This window comes from Olea europaea, chromosome 5, assembly GCF_002742605.1.
Source record: "Olea europaea var. sylvestris chromosome 5, O_europaea_v1, whole genome shotgun sequence".
Taxonomy (NCBI): Eukaryota; Viridiplantae; Streptophyta; class Magnoliopsida; order Lamiales; family Oleaceae; genus Olea; species Olea europaea.
This window is the reverse complement of record NC_036241.1, coordinates 6,072,551-6,080,916: the sequence shown is the minus strand read 5'-3', so window position 1 is coordinate 6,080,916 and position 8,366 is coordinate 6,072,551. Positions and strand designations below refer to the sequence as shown.

At 33.3% G+C, this 8,366-nt stretch overlaps 1 long non-coding RNA gene across 1 annotated transcript; it reads left to right on the top strand.

The window, feature by feature from the left end:
- Positions 1-6,427: 6,427 nt before the first annotated feature.
- Positions 6,428-7,838, top strand: LOC111394490. The gene is made up of 2 exons (XR_002702616.1): positions 6,428-6,752; positions 6,866-7,838. It is a non-coding gene; the product is annotated as an uncharacterized LOC111394490 (long non-coding RNA).
- Positions 7,839-8,366: the final 528 nt, after the last annotated feature.

Genomic DNA, 8,366 nt, shown 5'->3' with positions numbered 1-8,366 from the left:
TAAAATTATTTTCTTGCCTGTTTATTATTACGTAACTTTGCCAATTGGTTTCTTTGGATGTTCAAGCAACTGTCCATGTTGTCAAATAATTCTTTTGGGAGAACTTCAAGAAAGATTCAGTAATAAAGCTCGATTTAAATGCTACAAATGAATGGTTATCTATCTTTGTCCTTGCATTGAAATGGCTAATTAATGCACACCTTATATCTTGGGAAACGTTGAATAAAATACGTAGCTTGGTTTTCTCTCATTTGTAGGCTCTTTTGATCATTTTCTCTATTATTCAAGGGAGCCCAAACTGTAGATTTTATATTATCAAAGGAATCATTATTTGGAGTCCTCTTTCCTTGAGAAAAGGAAGATGTAGTATTTTATAAATCCTCATTCCTTAGCCTCGCGTAATGTTTATTTTATTTTATTTTATTTGGAGTCCTCTTTCCTTGAGAAAAGGAAGGTTTATTTTATTCCCCGCCTCAACAAATGTTTATTCTTAGTCTCGCGTAATGTTTATTCCCCACCTTATCAGATGTTTATTCCTCACTTCGCGGGATGTTTATTACCCGCTTTGGTAGATGCTTATTCTTGGCCTCGCGGGATATTTATTCCCCGCCTCGACAGATGCTTATTCTTGGCCTCGCGAGATGTTTATTCCTCGCCTCCGAGATGCTTCTTTCCCGTCTCCTCAGATGCCTAGTCATGGCCATGCGAGATGTTTACTCCTCATCTCGCGGGATGTTTGTTTCCTGCATCACCAGATGCTTATCCCTATTTATGAGAGAAGTTAATTTGTCGGTCTTTGCAGAATATTTATTATATGACGAGTTCATGTGTTGCAAATTACCTAAGTTAATTTATCTATGGCAAGCCCATAGGCCTCTTTGGAATACTTATCATATGACGAGTTCATGTGCTGCAAATTATCTAAGTTAATTTGTCTTTGGCAAGTACATAGGTCTCTTCGGAATATTTATCATATGACGAGTTCATGTGTTGCAAATTACCTAAGTTAATTTATCTATGGCAAGCCCATAGGCCTCTTTGGAATACTTATCATATGACGAGTTCATGTGCTGCAAATTATCTAAGTTAATTTGTCTTTGGCAAGTACATAGGTCTCTTCGGAATATTTATCATATGACGAGTTCATGTGTACCGAATTACCTAAGTAAATTTATCTATGGCAAGCCTATAAGTCTCTTTAAAATATTTATCATATGACGAGTTAATGTGCTGCAGATTATTTACGTTAATTTGTCTATGGCAAGCCCATAGGTCTCTTTGAAAAAATTATTATATGACAAGCACATATTCTACAAATTACTAAGTTAATTTGTCTATGGCGAGCCCATAGATCTTTTTGAAATAATTATTATATGATAAGCTCATATACTGCAAAGCCAGCTTATAAGTCTTCGATAGTTCAAGACGAGCCACTAGCTCTATAGTCATTCCTCACTCTTGTTACATTACAAATACATATATATTCCCCCCACATAGGAGCGAATGTAATTGAGGATGTTCACCAAAATTTATAGCTAGCATAATTCAAAAAGTTAGTATCACATGTTGCTCTAAATGAATTTTGTGGGTCAACCATGGGTAAAATCCAACTTTAAATGTATGCTAAAACTTTGGAATAAAATTAAATCTAGTTTCTTAAGATTTAGTAATGTTTAATCAAGTGACCATTTAATAGTGATCTGAATGTTCTCGTCATTTGAACCGACTTATTTTTCTTTAAATATTGAAAACTAACTCGCCATTGAAATCAAAGACCAACCAACTATTTTAATTATTTTGACTATGCATCTAGTTTTAAATGATTAGAAATTAGTGGGCCCATTAGACAAAGGTACAACAGCTTATAAAGAATTGTACAGCCTTACCTTTTCAGAGTATCATATTGTCCTTGATATGAACTTAAATTATTATGAAGGTTAAAATATAAAACCCATTTTCTTAGATTAATTAATGAAAATTGACACAAATAGCACTTGATGGTCTGTGACCCGACTTTTATAACTCAAAGATTCAAAATAAGAACAATAAAGAAAAGATCAAGAATTCAGAAGAACACCAAGATTTTTAGGTCAAATGCCTCAGAAATTCAGCGACTACCTCTAACATCTAATCTCTCATTGATCATCCGTTAAAATTAAGGTTGAATCCACTATGAAGTCGCAAAAATGGGTAAAGGTTCGATTACAATACGAACACTTGGGTTCACAAACCCTAATCCTTCAATCTCTCTCTCTCTCTCTCTCACACACACACAATAACTACTGATAAAGAAGGTATTGCCTTTATCTCTCTCACACAGAATTCAACTAGAATCATCCATAGGATGACCAAAATACAATTAGATAGCAGAATACATGAAGAAGAGAAAGAGACTGAATTGATATGAAACCCTAGGGGCACTCCCATGCCTATTTATATGATATAAGGCAATAGTGCTCGTCCAACGGTGCAAACGAATTCACGTTCCGTCGTCTAGACGAATTGAAATTTAATATAAAGATCATGTTTCAATAAAACACTTTTAACCAATCTAGAATGTCCAACCAATTTGATCACAATTTGAGCCGAGTATTTGACACTTCAAGGCCATGATAATTTGGGCTTCCAAATTTCAGCAACAAAGCCCACAATCTCCATCTTTATGTAATTTGGGACTCTACTAAATGTGATTCAGAACTTAATCAACAAACCTCACTTGCTTTTATTTACCTGTTTACAAAAAAAGAAAGTTAGTAGGAATATTCAAGATTCAATAATATCAAGGAATTATTGAATATATTTTGTGGTATTACCTTGGTGCGTGCATTAGCTGTATTTACTTAGTAGGTATTTTAGTCAATTTAATGTCACAAGATTGAGTTATGTCTCTAATGAATTGAAACTCATCATCTATACGTTTAGTCATGTCATATAAAATTGAATATACTTACAAAAATATCACTTTGATAATTAAAACAAAGCTCCACCTGATTTTCTATATAACCTAACTCATTTAGTAACCCCTTTAGCTAGAGACCTTCTTTAACTGACGTAGTAGCAGCTATATATTGTGGTAACTAATTTTCGAAGTTTTGATTTCCAACTAATGTATATATTATTTATCACATAAAAATATATAGTTGTTGATTTTCTATTATCAGCATTTTAAAGCAATATTAGAGTCAACGTACTCTTTTAGGTTAAAACTATTTTACCATTTTTGAACATAAGACCTAAGTTCTGAGTACCTTTCAATTATTTAATCAAATGTTTCATGGCTTTCCAAGGAAAGTCACCTGGATTAGTCGTGAATATGCTTAACACACTTACTGCATATGCAAGATCAGGTCTATAGCATACCATAACGTACATAACAGATTCAACTTCGTTAGCATAAGGAGCATTTACCATTCTCTTAAATTTATCTTCAATTTTAGGTGATTGATCAACAAAGATAATTTCACACACTGGCAAATATATGCAAGCTAACAAGCTTAGAATCATGTAGAGAGAATCTTTTAACTACCTTTCCAATATAAGATTCTCGTGTTAAAAAAAATAAAAAATAATAATCCTATCGCTTTTTATTTCAATGCCTAAAATTTTTCTAGTAGGTCTCAAATCTTTCATCTCAAATTTAGTTTTCAATTTCTCTTTTATAGACTTAAGAGTAACAGAATTGTGATTGGCTAGAAGCATATCATCCATGTATAAGAGCAAATACAAAAACCCAAAATTTCCATCTCTTTTGAAACAAAACAGGGATCATATTCAGATTTATTATACTTTAAGCCTTGGATGAAAGAATCAAATCTTTTGTACCATTGCCTTAGAACCTGTTTTAAGCCATGCAGAGATTTATTCAAAAGGCACATTAAGTTTTTCTTCTTTTTTTCAAAACGTTTTGGTTGAGTATATATATAGTTTCATCTTATGAACCCAATAAAATGCAATTTTCTCATCAAGTTGTTCTAATTCTAAGTCAAATTGTGTCACAAGAGCAAATGAAATTTCGATAGAAGTATATTTCACAATAGGTGAAAATATAATCTGTCCCTTCTCTTTGTGTAAAACGTTTAGCTACAATTATTGCCTTACATATTTTATTGTCTTGACTTTTTATTGCCTTCGCTGTAGACCAATTTGCAACCAACAAGTTTACAGTCAGTAGGCTTTTCAACTGGATTCCACATTTAATTTTTATATAATAAAATCATTTCATCTTGCACTATAGCAACCCATCTAATCAACTCTTTACACGATACAAGCTATGCAGATACATAATATGCATATTGGAATCTAGAAGAAGGTCTTATCTGGTCTCTTTCCCTATCCCTGACAAGCTGGTAATCCTTTATGTGAAGGATCTAAAACTTGATTATCATTTAGATTTTCATCATCATTAATTGTTTGAGGTCGCTTCACCTCAACCTAAGTTTGATTACTATTAATTTGTTCATTAAAATCAACCAAGTTATAACAAAATATTTTTTAGCTAATTCCTCTCTATTTTTCACTAAGACAAGGGAAGTTTGTCTCATAAAAAATGACAGATCTACTTATCATCACTTTATAACCTCTTTGTTCTTTTATTAACAATCTGTACCTTTTAACACCTTCTCGTTAACCAAAAAAACAAATTTCTTGGGTTTGGGTTCCAATTTAGAATCAATTTGGTGTGCCTTCAAACCAACCCCGTCCGATAAGGTGTCCTGCCCCGTTAAGCCCGCCTTTTATTTGAGCATAAGGTACACAACGAAAAGTTTTGAGATGAGAATAATCAGGCATTAATTGTGACCATATCTTTTCAAATACCTTCTAATCTATGGAGCTAGTGGGACATCTATTCATTAGATAAACAAGCAATCTTCACAACTTTTCCTAAAATCTTTTTTAGCAAATCAAAACTAATTAATATGCATCTAGTTCACTCAAGGATGGTCCTATTCATCCTCATAGCATTTTGCTGAGTGGCATATGTCACAATCACGTACCTTAATATGCCATGTTTGTTGTAATACCAATCAAATTTAGTATTGCAGAATTTAATCCCATTATTAGCCCTTAAATTTTTATCTTCTTCTTAGTTTGACTCTCTAAAGATCATCAAACAAATTTTAGTAGAAAAATTCACACTTTCCTAGAGTAATCATCTATGATAAGTAAACAATATCTATAGCCAAATGCTATAGATACAGAAGCAGGTCCGCACAAGTCACTATGTATGTACTCAAATACATTTATTGACTTATGGATGCCTATTTTGAATGAATACATGTTTTGTTTTCCCAAAATACAATGTTAATAGAAAGTTGGTTTCTGAACATTATCTTTTTCCCAAGACCCCTTCCTTTGAAGGAAATTTTAAGCATTTTTCACCAAGATTACCTATTCTTTAATGCCATTAATCCAATCTATTAGACTGCATCAATAAGTTTACGTCATTGTTGAATAGATTCAAAATCCATTATATAGATTCCATAAGATTTGGGTGCACTGACAATAAGGTTCTGCTTTCTAGATATAATTGTATAGCTATTCTTAATCTCAATTTGATAAAATTCATCATCCAAAACCCTCAAGGAAGTGAGATTTCTTCTAAGTACTGGAACATACATGTTATGCTATAGCAACATCAACAAACCATTTTTCCGTTTCAAGGCAATGTTGCCCATACCTTTTACTTGGCAAGACTCATTGTTTCATAATTAACTTTGCAAAACCTCCATCAAATCTAGAGAAATCAGAAAATCAACTAATATTAGGACTTATAGGAAAAGAGCAGTCTGAACCAAGAAACCCATCTTGATCAACCTTTTCAGAAGAGGACACATAAGCCATCACAATATTGACTTCTATTTTATTTTATTATTTTTTTTTTTTTGTAGGAAGCAGCAATACGAGCCATTTTCATGATTAGATTCATTTCATTGATCATTTGCCTTCTTAAAATGGTCTTTTATAAAATGAACTATTTTTTACAATAATATCACTTCTTATTCTTTGCATTTCCCTTATAAAATTTCTTGTCTTCTCTTTTACAATTCCACCATTTCTTCATACTGGAACTCTAATTTATGTATATAATTGGCTTGACTTAAACTACTCAACCCATAGGTTGAAATTTTTTAGATGATGAATAATCAACATGAAGGGGTTCACTATGTTCTGATTTTAATTCCAATTCCTTGTTCTTTAATGAACTATGAATGATATCAACAATCATGTCATCCCTATCATATTCTAATGCATTCTTTATGCCTTTATATTTTTCACCAAGAGAATTAAGTAGGCCAACTACCTTTTCATAGTTAGAGATATTCTTTCAATCGCGCTATGTGTACATTCCTCTTGACCACTCGGTTGACAGTGCTGACATGGCATTTAACAAATGCTCATTTAAAAAACTAGAAAGGGAGAAGTTATAAAAATCGGTCCATTCATTTCAACTTCAAATAGAGTAAATCGGATGAAAGGACTTTCCCCAAATTAAGCAAGCAAACCCTCTTGGAGAGCGATTTCTCCTGCGGCGGAGCCATTTGTTAATCGTTCGCGTGTATTGAACTTCTTCAACGTCGATGCCTTCATCTTCGACGAGATCTGTTGCAAATTGTTGGTAAGTTGTTTGTTTTGCTAAGTTGAGAGAGGATTGAAGTAGAAAAAATATGGAAGAACAATGAAGAGAAAATGTTACCATTGTGTTGGTGGTGTAGAAAATCAATATTGGAGGGTTTCATTTGTGAAGGGTAATGGTATGTCGAATCTGAAAATGAGCTTCAGCTTTGTTGGTTTCATTGGTTAATTTTCTCTTATTGGTAAGTTATTATTATTATTATTTTTTTGCAAAACGCCATTATGTTAACAGAGTTGAGAGCGATTGAAGAAGTAGAATGATATGGAAGAACAATGAATTGAAAATGTTACCACTATATTGGTGGTGTATAAAATCAATGTTGGTGGGTTTCGTTTGTGAAGGGTAATGGTACGTTGAATCTGAAAATGACCTTCAAATTTTTTTTGGTTAATTTTTTCTTATTGGAAATGGGGCTTGTTCATGTGAAAATGAGCTTCAAAAGATGATTGCTTCATTTGAAGTTCAGAAAATACGGTGATTAGCGTCATTCACTCTTCAAGAGTCTGAGTCGACTGTTGCTCATCCTCATATGTTACGAACTGGGAACAATTAACATTTTTGAATTTTACTGCAAAATCATGTAACGTAACTGCATTCTTACCTTCATTTGTTTTACTACATATGCAATTTTGTTGCTAATTTTCTAGTTGATCCCCATCTAAGAATGGAAGGAAAGAATCGTGGCATATGCCACAGTTGTAGGTCTATGAGCACTTGTTTATAGATTGCCCAAACAAGCGAGAATGTACGTGGTGTCAACATGTATTTGTTAAGTGCTTTGAGGTGGAGAAGGCGCCGAAGAACAAAGGTAAGTTGCTCAAATGTTGTGAAACTAACTATGGATACTCAAAGTGGCTTGGGGACGGTGAATCCAGCGGCAACTCAAGGACGAGTACAGTTAAGGCGACTACTCCTACGATGAAGAACGCAATCCAAGACATATCTGGCATGTTGGAATCTCTACTTTAGTTAAACGATGAACAAGAAATGAATATTTCTTTGAATCTTACAATCTGCAAAGGTAAAGCAAGCAGCAAAGGGGATGAGAAAGGAAAGGAAAGAGCCGGACTTGATTATAATGTATAAATCGAGCTTGTTGTGTAACTTATGCTAGTATGTGGATTGTGCAAGTTGTATTTTGATGCTATGTACGCTGTGGTCTATAAATGTACCCCTTGTTTTATTAAACTTGTTGTTCCATACATACTCATTGTTCACAAATAACATATATAGACATGATGCTTAAATGAGATGATATGAGCGACTATGGAATACAGTAACTAACATATAACAAGAGGAGTTTGAAATTCATTACATTATGTATAACAACTTTAGCAAAACAAGTGGCATCTAATAAGAGAATGAAATCATCCAAAACTCATCATCTGTAGCCATTCATCTTCATCCCAACCTCATTAAGTTATCCAGTCAAACATTTTCGTTTGGTCTCTTTCATTTCAATACATTCAAATGTGCCTGCAAGATTGATGAACAACTGAGAATATTCCAAATATCAAAATGTTTCATTTAAGACAACAAGCCTAAACATACCTTTCCTTTAGTCGATTCCAATGCGCTCTTCTTTTGAAGTTTTTTGGTGCACCTTTTCTCTTCGAACAGGTAGGGTCCTGTATGTTGTCGTTACCTAGAGTCTATGCTGATCTACAATCAACCACTACTTGAACAACACGCAAGGATAGGACATTGCTTCTACCACTCGACCTCATAGTCA